The sequence below is a fragment of the Vombatus ursinus genome, unplaced genomic scaffold (genome assembly GCF_900497805.2).
Source record: "Vombatus ursinus unplaced genomic scaffold, bare-nosed wombat genome assembly UNPS02011369.1, whole genome shotgun sequence".
NCBI lineage: Eukaryota > Metazoa > Chordata > Mammalia > Diprotodontia > Vombatidae > Vombatus > Vombatus ursinus.
Genome location: NW_020951147.1, coordinates 2895277 through 2907557, shown reverse-complemented (window position 1 = coordinate 2907557; position 12281 = coordinate 2895277). Strand labels below are relative to the sequence as shown.

Sequence of the window (12281 nt, the reverse complement as noted above, 5' to 3'; positions counted from 1 at the left end):
GGCCCGTGCCTTGACCTCTGTATCTCCCTTTCCTCCTCATCTCTAAAACGATCTGGTGGGATGAGGCGTGTCCCTAGGTCCTTCCAGCTGGGATCCGTGAGCCGAGGTGTGTGTCCCCAGCTGGGATCCGCCTTGTCGTTTCCTGCTGGGCCTGGGCTTTCCACGGTTTCCTTTATGTTTTCCTTTCTTTCAAGCAGAATGGGAGATCTGGATTTGAATCCTGACTCTGATATGTGATAGCTGTGTGTTTTTTTTATTTTAATTTTGTTTTTTAAATAGATTTTATTGACATCACTTTTTTTGCATTGTCAAAAGTTTCCCTTTAACCTTCCTATTCCCCTCCCAGTGAGCCACCCTGTATAACAAAGAGTTTTATTAAAAAGAAAAAGAGGAAGAAAAGGAAAAAAAATTCAACAAAACTGATTGAAACATTAAAAAAAAATCTGACAACATACGCACTGATCCACATCTGTGGCCTTCCTCCCTCTGGCCGGGTCATTTAACCTCTCTCTGGCCTCAGTTTCTTTGTCTGTAAAATGGCAGGCATAATCCTGGCATTGCCTACCATAGAAATGACCCCCTGACTAACCCATCCAAGGGTCCTTTTGGCAGATTTATAGATTGTTGTTGCTTGGTTGTGCCCTATTCTTCATGACCCCATTAGGGTTTTCTTGGCAGAGATACTGGAGTAGTTTGCCATTTCTTTCTCCAGCTCATTTTACAGATGAGGAAACTGAGGCAAACAGAGCTAAATGACTTGCCCAGGGTCACACAGCTAGGAAGTGTCTGAGGCTGGATTTGAACTCAGGAAGATGAGTCTACCTGACTCCAGTCTCTATCCACTGCACCACCTAGCTGTCCATTTCCAGATTGCCATAATAATACTAACAACAGTGACAACCATATTCACAATAGCTAGCATTTCAAATGCTTTCAGGTTTGTGTAATGCTTTACAAGTATTGTCTCATTTTATCCTCATAACAACTCTGTGAGATAGGTGCTGTTAATATCCCCATTTTACAGATCGAGGAACTGAGGCAGACAGAGGTTTAGTGATTTGTGCAGGATCACCTAGTTAGTAGATGTCCGAGGCTAGGTTTGCGCTCAGATCTTCCTGCCTCCAGGCCCAGCCCTCTCTCCACTGCTCCCCTGAGCTGCCTCATTGCCATGAATGCCATCCCCACGTGGCCCAGCTGGGCCCAGCCTTCAAAAGTGCAGACGGCAGTGGAGCCTCACAGAGAGCCTTGGGCTTGCTCCAGTGTGTGTGTGTGTGTGTGTGTGTGTGTGTGTGTGTGTGTGTGTGTGTATGTGACGAAGCAACAGGATGTGGAGGGGGCCCCACAGCTGGAGAGGCTGTGCTGGAGATCACGTCTAGCCCTGGGGGATTGGACCATGGGATGCTTTCCTGAGCAACCCTCCAAAGCTGCTGTCCTAGAAATGGCCGGCCCTCCCCACCTGCCCCCTCCCCCGCAGCTGCTGACAGACAGCCGGGGATAAAGCAGGTGAGCTCTTCCCCTGGAGGAGGCCGGAGACCCGGCCTCCTGTGTCCGGCCTCCCGTGTTCCCTCCTCTTCTGAAACCACATCGATTGTAATTCACTGAGAAGCTGTGTCGTGCGGGTGACTCAGGGAGCAGCTCATTCTTGTAGGTGACGGAGCATGTCTGGCGTCCACCTAAACACTCAGGACAGCCCTGTTCTCCTCAAGCTCACCCCCAGCCCTGCACTGAAATAGGGAGGGGGAGCATTTGGGAGACGTTCCGGAGGTCGTCAGGCTGGGCTGGTGGTGCTCCTGGGCCTTGCCTAGAAATGGGGCTGATTGCTTGTGTTAATGTTTTTATTTAGGGCCTGTGACGTTGTTGCCATTTCAGGGCCTTTTGAGTCCAAAAAAGTACTGATTTACTTTGAAAAACTGAAAGCTTTTCTATATATAATATATATATATATATATATATAGAACATATACACAATATACATACTATATAATATATATTACCTACATACAATATACAGACTATATAATATATATTACCTACATACAATATACATACTATATAATATATTACATACACATAATATACATACTATATAATATGTATTACACACTTAATATATAGTACACATATATAATATACATGCTGTATAATATATATTGCATACATAATATATATAGACTACATACATATAATAAACATACTATATAATATGTATTACACACATATACACATTACATACATATAATATACATACTATTCATTATATATAGTACACATATGGTATTTATATATAGTACATATATAGTATTATATATAGTACATATAATAGTACATATATGTAGTATATATAGTACATAGAATAGACATACTATATAATATATTACATATACAATATATAACACATACATATAATGTACAAACTATATAATATATTACATACATATACACATACTATATAATATATATTACATACATAATGTATTGTGTACATATATACACACTATATACTATATATTATATATATAATATATAGTAAATACATATATAATATATATATGCATACATATATATTGTACTATACTATCATCAGATAATGGTGGGGTGATGGGGGCTTCATTAAAGTAGAGTTAGGTTTCCTTTGGATAGCGCTGGACATTTCAACAAAAACAAATAATTTTGTTAAAACAGGTTAGTTTAATTGAGCTTTTTAAACTTGCCCTTGGTACCATTCAGCGGCTCTACTGCTCATCCTTCATCCTTCATGGTTGGTGTCGTCTGAATCTTTGGGTCTTGGGAGCGTTGACCTACCTTGGGCTGCTTGTCCCACAGGCCCAAGTTCTCGTCCCTCTCTTTGAGGTTCAGGAGAGTCCTGGCTTTTCTATTTATCCCAAAGGGAAGCTGTTAACAGGTTGCTGGTGTCAGCTTGGAGGGAAGCTCTAATGTCTTGCCTGGAGATTTATCTTTGGCCTTGGGCTATTGAATGAATGAAGGAATGAATGAATGAATGAATGAATGAAAAACATCTATTAAGGGTTTATTATGTGTCAGATGCTGAGCATGCAAATAACAAAGGGCCAGAGAGGTCCTGCCCTCCAGAAGCTCACATTCTAATCCGGAGAAGACAACACATTGAGGGAGGGGTGATCAGGGAAGGGAGTTTTGGTCTGGGAAATCACAGAGAAGGTGAAGTGGGGTCATGGCCCAATGGATTGGCCCTTCCATTCTAGGACTGGTAGTTGGGATTTGATAACTGTTCTCAGAACTGGACGTGGAAAGTGGGAGTGTGGGGGAATGGATCATGGCATGATAAGAAGATGGTGGAATGAGGCATCATGGTGGGTCTGGGACTAGGCCACATGGGGCGAGCTCTCCCCACTGCGTTGGAGTACAGATGGTTGGTTAAAGGGCAACTCCAGGTTGTCACCAGCCGGCACACGACAGCCCAGAGAGCAGAAGAAATGCTGTCTCTGCGGGCTCTGTCCAGCCCTTTGTGTCTTGTTGTAGAACATTTCCATCTATGGTCTGGGTGGTTAATGACATCAAAAGGTGCAAACGGTCTGGACGTGAGTGCATCTGTGCAAATCAAAGGGATCCTGACCGGGGGAAGTGGAGCCCCAGCTTTGCTGCCCACACACGTGTGGGGTCTGGTATTTCCCTTAATCTCTCTGGCCTCAGTTTCCAGGCTAGATGATTTCTAACATCTCTTCTGTTTCTAATGATATACAATTTTGTGACCCTAGAGGCATTAGGGAGCCCCTGGAATGTACTGAAGAGGCCAGTGACAGGGTCTGACCTGCGCTCTAGAAGAATCACTTGGGGGGCAGCTGGGTGGAAGTGGAGCAGCCTGAGGAAGGAAAACCAGTTGGGAGGATGGTGGTACCCTTACCAAATAGTGAAGTCTGGAAAGGGGGTGGGGTGGGGTTAAGACAGGGTTTTAAGACCTGGGATCTGTGGACTTGTTTTTATTAATATTCTGATAACCATATTTCAATATAATTGGTCTCCCTTACTATCCTATTTCATTTTCTTCATTTAAAAATACAGTTCTGAGAAGAGGAGCATAGGCTTCCCGAGACAGGTTGTTACCAGAGGTGTCCAAAAGAGCTGAAGAATCCCTAGTTTAGGGGCAAAGATAATGAGTCCAGTTTTGGCAATATTGAATTTAAGATGCTGAGGGTACTCCCATCTGGAGATCTCCCTGAGGCAGCTGTGGGATCAGAGCTCAGGAGAGAGGCCCGGGTTCCATAGCTAGATTGCAGTCATGGTGGTCATTACATCCTGAACTTTATCTGTAAAGTGGAGATGATAAGACCCACTTAACGTTTCTATTGTGAAAGTGACAATCAGCCCATATCAAGGGTTTTACTTTTGATTCTTTCTCATCATCCCCAACATCCCCCACTAGGCCAGTCTGTGCTCTCTTGAGCCAGCCCCACTTGCCTTGGGGGGCCTTGGTAGGCCCTGGAGTGTTCTGTGTGAGGAGCTCCAGCCCCCACCCCAAGCAGAAAGGACTTGAGCCTCCACTCATACCCACTAGGGATGTGTCTAGCTTTCGAAGCTTGTCTGCCTTTGGGGGATGCATTTCCCCTTTAGCCTGGAAGAACTGTCTTTCCCCTTACAGCTGAGAAAGACATTTCCACAAATAACTTGTCCCAGAATGCCAAGGGCCCCAAAGACAGCCCCTTTTTGTTGCCACTTCCAATGGGCTCGGCGTTACTGAGGCGAGTGGTGGGAATCGGCGGCCGAGGGCTTTCAGCACAGTGTCGGAAGGCAGCCTGAAAATAAATTGGATTGGTGTTTTCTTTACACCAAGCCTGTACCTTTCCATTGTCGGCCCAGACACTCTGTCTAGGGCTTTCTGTCAAAAGGAGAAAAAAGCCCTGGGAAGGAACAAAAGGGATGGAACAAGGCCGCTGGTTTTACATAAGAATGTGGCCTTTTGCTCCAGTTTGATAAAAAACATTTTCCCAAGCTTGGCTTCCTTCGCATGCCTGTGTATATGCATCCCAAGCATTTCTTCCACTGTCTCACTAATTAACTTGTTGGGACCAGAGCTGCCAAGAACGTCTTCCTTTTTTTTTTTTCCCTTTGGCTAAACCTGGAATAGTGTAAGAGGTGGCCGAGAAAAGGATTAACTTTTAAGAAATACATTGAACGCTGTTTGAGACCGAAAGAAGCCTCCAAATAGGAGAGCTCAGTGTCCGGGTTCGACCAGAGTGATTCCAAGGCAGCTTTCTGCTCTCTTGTCCCTCCTAAGATGTTTACATGTGTGCCAGTGACCAGCGCAGAGACATGAAAACCCGGGCCGCTCCTTCGGTATAGTAGAAGTACAAAGAGGTACGAGGAAGAGGCCCACGCTGTCGTGGACACAGAGCTGGCCTCGCAGGCAGGAAGTCCCGGGTTCAAGGCTTGTCCTGGACACACACTGGCTCCTGTCAGCACTCGGGGCACCTCTCCAAGACGCAGGGTTGGCAGCAGTGGAGACAGGTGTCCCTGTTCCAATGCGATGAAGTGACCAGCCAAAATAAATCAATGAATGGCGTTCCCATTTCATTGGTATGTGGAGTCCTCACAGGGTTTGTTTCTGTGAGGATTTGCGAAATTTCACTTTGGAACCTGAGACAACCCGTAGGCCTGTCACAGAAAAGAGGGCATCAGCAGCTAGCTGATGCAGATTTATGGGGAGCTCCTCTGCTCAGTAAGTGTTGGGGATCCCCTGCAGACAGGTTTCCCTGACTGCAGTTCTGACTTAGACTGTACCCCATGAGGGCGCTCTCCATGACCCAGCCCAAGTGGCCTGTGCTCAGACCGTCCCCCCACTGCCTGGAGCGCCCCCTTCCTACCTTCCATCTATGAATGGCCACTTTCCTTCAGACTCAGCTCGGGGGGCCTCCTTTACTAGAGGCCTTGCCTGACCCCTCCCCACCCCTCCCCTGTCATAACCTTACTTTTATTATGTATTTTGCATGTACTTGCATGTATGTGCATATTTCTCCCATTATATGTGTACTTATATCTGTGTATTTCTCTCATCATAGAATATAAACTCAGGGCAGAAATGATTTGGTTTTTGACTTTCTATTCATAACACCTAAAAGAGTGCCTAGCACATAGCAGGTGTTTGATAAATGCTTGCTGGTGGAATGATGGGAAAGAAGAATTGTGGAATGTGGAATTTGCTGATTGACACCCAGTGAGCGTTCCTTGTGAAGCCTGCCTGCCCGTCTGGTGGTAATGGATGATGCAGAGACCGCCTGTGAGGCTAACTCATCTGGGCAGGTCCTCGCTGTTGCCGTCGTCGCCCACATTACACTTGGTCCTACGACTGAGGTCCAAGCTCATGTTATCCATAGAGCTTTGAGATCAGGAGAATTCTGGTCAGCAAAGAGCAAGATCTTCGGGGTCAGTGCCCCTCTTGGGTCCCACCCGTTCCAACGCGAGCCTTGGGAGAAAAGAGAATGATCTTGCATGCGGATCTCAGTGTTGTAAAGGAAAATAACTGAAAGACTGCAGCATCCTGAGCAAAACGGTAATCGAGGATGACTTTAGGAGAGTAAGGGTGAAGTCTGCTCCTCCCCTCGTGGTGGTGTTGAGATGAGGAGACCGGATGGAGGTGCAGGAAGAGCCGCACTCTCAGGCACGACCAATGTGGAAATTTGGTGTGACTGGGGATGGCTTCTGTGTGTGTGTGTGTGGTGTAAGCATGTGGTGAGTGTGTGTGGGGTGTGTATGTGTATGTGTGGTGTGAGTGTGTGTGTATGTGTGTGTGTGGTGTGTGTGGTATGTGTATGTGTGAGTGTGTATGTGTGTGGTGTGAATGTGTGAGTGTATGTGTGTGGTGTGTATGAGAGTGTGTATGTGTATATGTGTATATGTGTGTGGTGTGAATGTGTGAGTGTATATGTGTGGTGTGTGTGAGAGTCTGTGTGTGTGTGTATGTATGTGTGGTGTGTATGAATGTGTGTGTGTGAATATGTGGGCAGTGATACAGATGCAAGAATTCAGGTATAAGAGAGAACAGCTCCCACCAGACGTTAACAAATACGCAGTAGAAAGCAATGAGAAATTCAGAAGGGGCAGCGATGGGCAGCCTTATTAAATTTAAAGTGCTCTCTTAAAAAAACAAACAGTTTAAATGACTTGCCTAGGGTCCCACAGCTAGTAAGTTTCTGAGGCTGAATTTGGACTTGGGTCTTCCTGACTGCAGACCCAGCACTCTGTCCACTGTGCCACCAGCTACAGCTCTTTGGACATGAAGGAAGAAAGGAAGATGATGCTGAGATTATGCAGCGGACTGTCCAAGAGAATGGTGCTACTTGAAAAGAATTGGGGAAGTCTGAGAGGGGAAGTTTCAGGGCAAAGAGAATGAGTTCCATTTTGGACAGTGTTGTGTTGGGATGCCTCTGGGACCTGCGGATGGAAATGTAGCAACAGCAAGCTGATGGTGCAGAATGGCACTCAGGAGAGAGGTCAGGACTGGAGATAAAGTGTGGGAATCATCTGCATCTCGATGCTCACTGAACCCATAAAGCTGATGAGATCGTTAAGATTGAGAGTATATAGAAAGAATAGGGTACTGGCAGCCAGGTGGCACAATGGATAACTATTTCCTTCCTTTTTCCTTCCTTCTTTCCTTTTTTCCTTCCTTTCTTTTTCCTTTCTTCTTTCCTTTTTTCCTTCCTTCTTTTTTTCCTTCCATCCTTGAGAGAGCCTTGGGGGACACCCAGGATTTATAAGGGGAGATTGATGATGGACAAGTGTTCCTCTAGGGAGGGGAGGAAAACCAGGAGAGAGCTGTGTCATGAGAGATGTGAGAGGCCAAAGAGGTGGTGGTGATGGTCGATGGAGCATAAAGGCTACAGAGAGGGGATCGACCGAAGGTCAGCAGATTCCAAAATCAGAAAGTCGTTGGTAAGCTTGAAGAGGAGCAGTGCTCACGAGCCTCCTGGTAATGACCAGGGACCAGCCTCTAGCATCCCGTCCTAGTGTTTGAAGCATCTCTGGACGATGTTGCCCGGCACAGCCTCTGGGCAGCTCTCCCCTTCTCCTTGCTTACTCAGAGCTCGTTGTGCGATTGCTCCTTTTGGAATTCTTTCATTTGCTTCATTTGTCTGGGCTGGGTCCCTTAAACTCACTGAAGCACTTAGGTGCTCTCTTGTCATCTCTTCAACTACCTTGACTGTCATTGTCCTGTCCTTAATCTGTCCTTTTCACTGGTAGAGAAAATCAACAAAGAGTAATTGGGTAGGTAGCTTGGTCTTCTACCTGGCGTTGCTATATTTTCCTCTACATCAAAAAGCAGTCCTGTCATCTAGCAATTCTGGTGCCTTCCCTCTGTTAATTTACCCTATTTGTATCTTGTTTGGATGTAGTTGCTGTTGTTTTTTTTTCTTCTTTTTTTGCATGTTGTCTCCCCCATTAGACTGGGAGCTCCCTGAAGGCTGGGACTGTCTTTTGCCTTTCTTTGTATCCCCAGTGCCTAACACCGTGCCTGAAGCACAGTAGATGCTTAATAACACTAGCTGACAGACTGATTGCCGGGTTCTTTTTTTTTTTCTCTCTTGCCTATGATGTAAATAGAAAAAAAAAAACAACCTACCTTTCTGGTTTTTTTTTTTTTAAGCATCAGTTGCTGGTCTTCCAGACACTATTTTTTTTTTAACCAAATCTTACCCCTCCTTTGTATTCATCCTGTTTCCTGCCTCCCTTTTTTGTCCCTTTTATGTGTCATGTACATTTAAAATCTGAGTTTGTCAGTGAGCTTCCTGTGTGGTCACATTGTTTACTTTTAGCATCCCTCCACTTTCTTATTGTTAGCTGCCTCACCAGAATTTAATTCCTGACTGCTTCCTAGCCCGTTTGAGCCAGCTTATCTTTTTGAGTCTTTTTTTTATAATTAGTTAATTTATTTTTAGTTTTCAACTATTCACCTCCATAAGATTTTGAGTTTTGAATTTTCTCCCTCTCCCTCCCCTCCCCCCCCAAGACAATATGCAATCTGATATAGGCTCTACTTAAACATTCATATTAAGCATATTTTCCCATTAGTCATGATGTATAGAAGAATTGGAACTAATGGGAGGAACCACAAGAAAGAAGAAACAAAACAAAACAGCTAAAGAAAAGGAGAGCAAGTAGTCTGCCTCCGTCTGCATTCAGACTCCAAAGTTCTTTCTCTGGATGTGGATAGCACTTTCCATCATGAGCCTTTTGGAGTTGTCTCAGATCCTTGAATTGATAAGAAGAGCTAAGTCTATGACAGTCAGTCATTGCACGATGTAGCTGCTACCGTGTACAGTGTTCTCCCGGTTCTGCTCACTTCACTCAGCGTCAGACCCTACAAGTCTTTCCAGGTTTTTCTGAAGTCCTCCTGCTCATCATTTCTTACATTCATATGCCACAACTTGCTCAGTCATTCCCCAATGGATGGGCATCTCCTCAATTTCCAATTCTTTGCCACCACAGAAAAAGCTGCTATAATATTTTTGTGCATGTGGGTGCTTTTCCTATCTTTCTGAGTCTTAATCTAACCCAGTAAATTAATCACTTACTATGTGCAAAGGACCGTGTTGGGCAGTCACTAAGACCTCAGGCTTTGGACTCCTGCCTGTCTGTGAGCTCTTCTCAATTCTGTGACCAAGGTGTCTGATACCTTAGACACTTCATAAATGTTTGATGAGAAAAGTGAGGGTGGGTATAGCCAAATGAGGGGCTTGTGAAGGTTGAGGGAGGTGCTCGGTACTGTTGATACCACCATTTTGGAGAAAAGAAACTGTTACAGCTGAGTGGAATCTTTTCTAATCCCCTTATTCCACAGACTAGGAAATAGAGACTTTAAGAGGGAAAGTGACTGGTCCAGAGTCTCACAGCAAGTTATTGGCAGAATTGGGATCCAAGCCTGGGGCTTCTTGAGGCCCAGGCCAGGGCTTTTTCCTCTGCGTTCTGAGTTAGTACTTAATCCTCCACCTTAATCAAGACAGCAGAGGGTAGGGAATTTAAAAATCACTACTATTTGAATTTAGAGTGAGTTGCCCTTCTTGGTAGCAGATCTATCTTTCTGTGCATGTTTTCCTTCATTTAATAAAAATAATCAGCGTTCATTTCTTGAATATAGTACTTCTGGGCAGTGGAGAGGGGCTGTGTTGGGTGACTGGAAGAAACCAAGGCGTGACTGTGGATTTTCTATTCATATCTACATGTGAGTTGTCCAACCTGGTGACATTTTATTTTCATAGACTTGTGTTGGAGCATTAAGCCTTTAGTTTTGTAATTACCGTTGGTGCATTTATCTCTAGGCACACCCATGTTATATGGGTAGAGGAAGCCATGAACCCTGTTTTTTTTCCAATGAGTTCTATTTAAAGACTCAAGACTCTGGGTGCAATGCATGCAATCCCTTCTGTGGGAAGAGTTGGGCAAAGGGACAGCCTCAACCCAAGGTGACATGGCCATGGTACTCGCCCAGCAGTACCATACTTCCCAGGGCTTTGGATCCCCCTTTTGCTGAACGTCCCAGCTCTTGGACGTCTTCTCCCCTTATATTTGCTTCAGTCTCCTCTGAGAGCTATTAGAATTTCTCTTATTCCTGGGGTCACCATACTGGTAACTTCCCAGAGTTTTCCTTGTTTCCTCCTTTTCTCTTGGCTTGTGACTTCTAATAGAGCTGCGTTGCGAGGCCACTCTTTACCATTAGTTGCCCCCATCTAATTCATCCCATGTTCCAGATTAAAAAAAAAAAATTCTCTGAGCTCTAGCTTTCAGGTTATATCAAAGGAAATAAATATCCCACCTTATCCAAGTGGCACATTCTGACTATGGCATATTGAGTTTACTTAGAACAAGAAATAGCTGTGTTAGTGATTCTTTCTACAGATTCCAGCTATGCTATGTGGGCATTTTCCCGTGGCACTAATACCCAGACCTGGGCTCTTTCTGAACTGGAAAATGAAGATCACAAGTTTCTCTTGTACCCGCCTTTGGCCTCAGGGCCCACAACACTTGGTACAGAATTTCTGAGGCAGGTTGGCCTTCTCTTTCCTCCTTTTCCTCTGGTTTTCCTCGTTGGAGGGCCCTGAGCATCTGTTAGCACATCTTGCCTTAGTTTTTCCCACGTTTTTCCAATTAGGGGGAAGAGTGTAGCAGCAACGGGAGTGAGAGGGCCTCGATGTCAGCTTCATTCTTCCACAGGAAGGAAGGATGCCTTGCTCCCTGGGGCTCTGGTCTTGCTGGAGTCGGCATTCTGAGCCTGTTTCGTGTTCCCAAGGACTGCGGTCAGCCCTTCACGTCATTGTTTGTGGCGCTTGGCCACCTTATTAAATGGTGTTTCAGTCCTCCTCGCTCTAGGGATGTTTGTGCAACAAACTCAATAACCAGTACTCTCTGACCCCTGCTCCCACCCCCCTGGCCTCTGGGGCTCCATGAGGCTTCCAGAATCTTGTGTTATTAAAACCGGCCTCCATCCTCCTGGGGTTGCAGATGGGCCTGACTTGGAGGAGTCCAGAGGTGCCCTGCCATCCCATCCCACGGCCAGGAAGGGCGGCAAAGCCTAGACTCGAGGACTTCCCGAAGAGCCTACCTCACCTAGCTCTGCAGCTATCCTATGGATGTTGCATGGGATTGAGAGTGGCCAGAAGCCAGGGGAGGGGGCTGGCGGAGAGGGGAGGGGGCGCGTGGGCCAGACAGTGGCTCTCCTGTTTCCTTCTCGTTCACAGCTGACTGACAACTGGGACGGGCGTTGCAAAGCCCCTTTTTGGAGTGGCTTAGCAGAGGTAGTGAGCCCGGGCCCCACGGGTGAATAAATCAGAGCATCTGTTTCCATATTAGAGCTGTCTTCCCCCTTATCATGTTAAGTAGGGCAAAGGCAAAAGAAAGGAGGACCTTGTTGTCTAGCGGGCTGGCCAGGCTGCGCTCGCAGCTGTGATTGGCGTTAATTTGGCAGGGCCTAGGCAGCTGCTATTTTCAGCTGGGAAGCGTGAATTTTTAATAGCTCAGAGACTAAACAATTCACTCCATTCCGGGCGGGGCAGTCCTGATGAAGCCTCTGGAGAGGAGTTCAGAAAGGCGAGTTCCAGCTACCTCAGAGGAAGGGGCGTTCTTTGAACGTCCTGAAAAAGAAAGACCTCGGGAGGTGGCCTGGGGAGAGTCACCAGAGCTGACATCCAGAGAGTGCTCTTAGGGTTCCAGACTCTTCATGCAAAAGACAAAACATGGGCCTCACAATAACCCTGTGAACTAGGTGCTGCTTCTGTTGCTGTCACCATTTCCCAGATGAGGAAACTGAGGTGCAT

General features: G+C 45.8%; 1 protein-coding gene across 1 annotated transcript in view; it reads left to right on the top strand.

Moving 5' to 3' along the window:
• LRP5L (LDL receptor related protein 5 like) overlaps positions 1-12281 on the top strand; it is a 93827-nt gene that overhangs the window by 65856 nt on the left and 15690 nt on the right. The window lies entirely within an intron of this gene.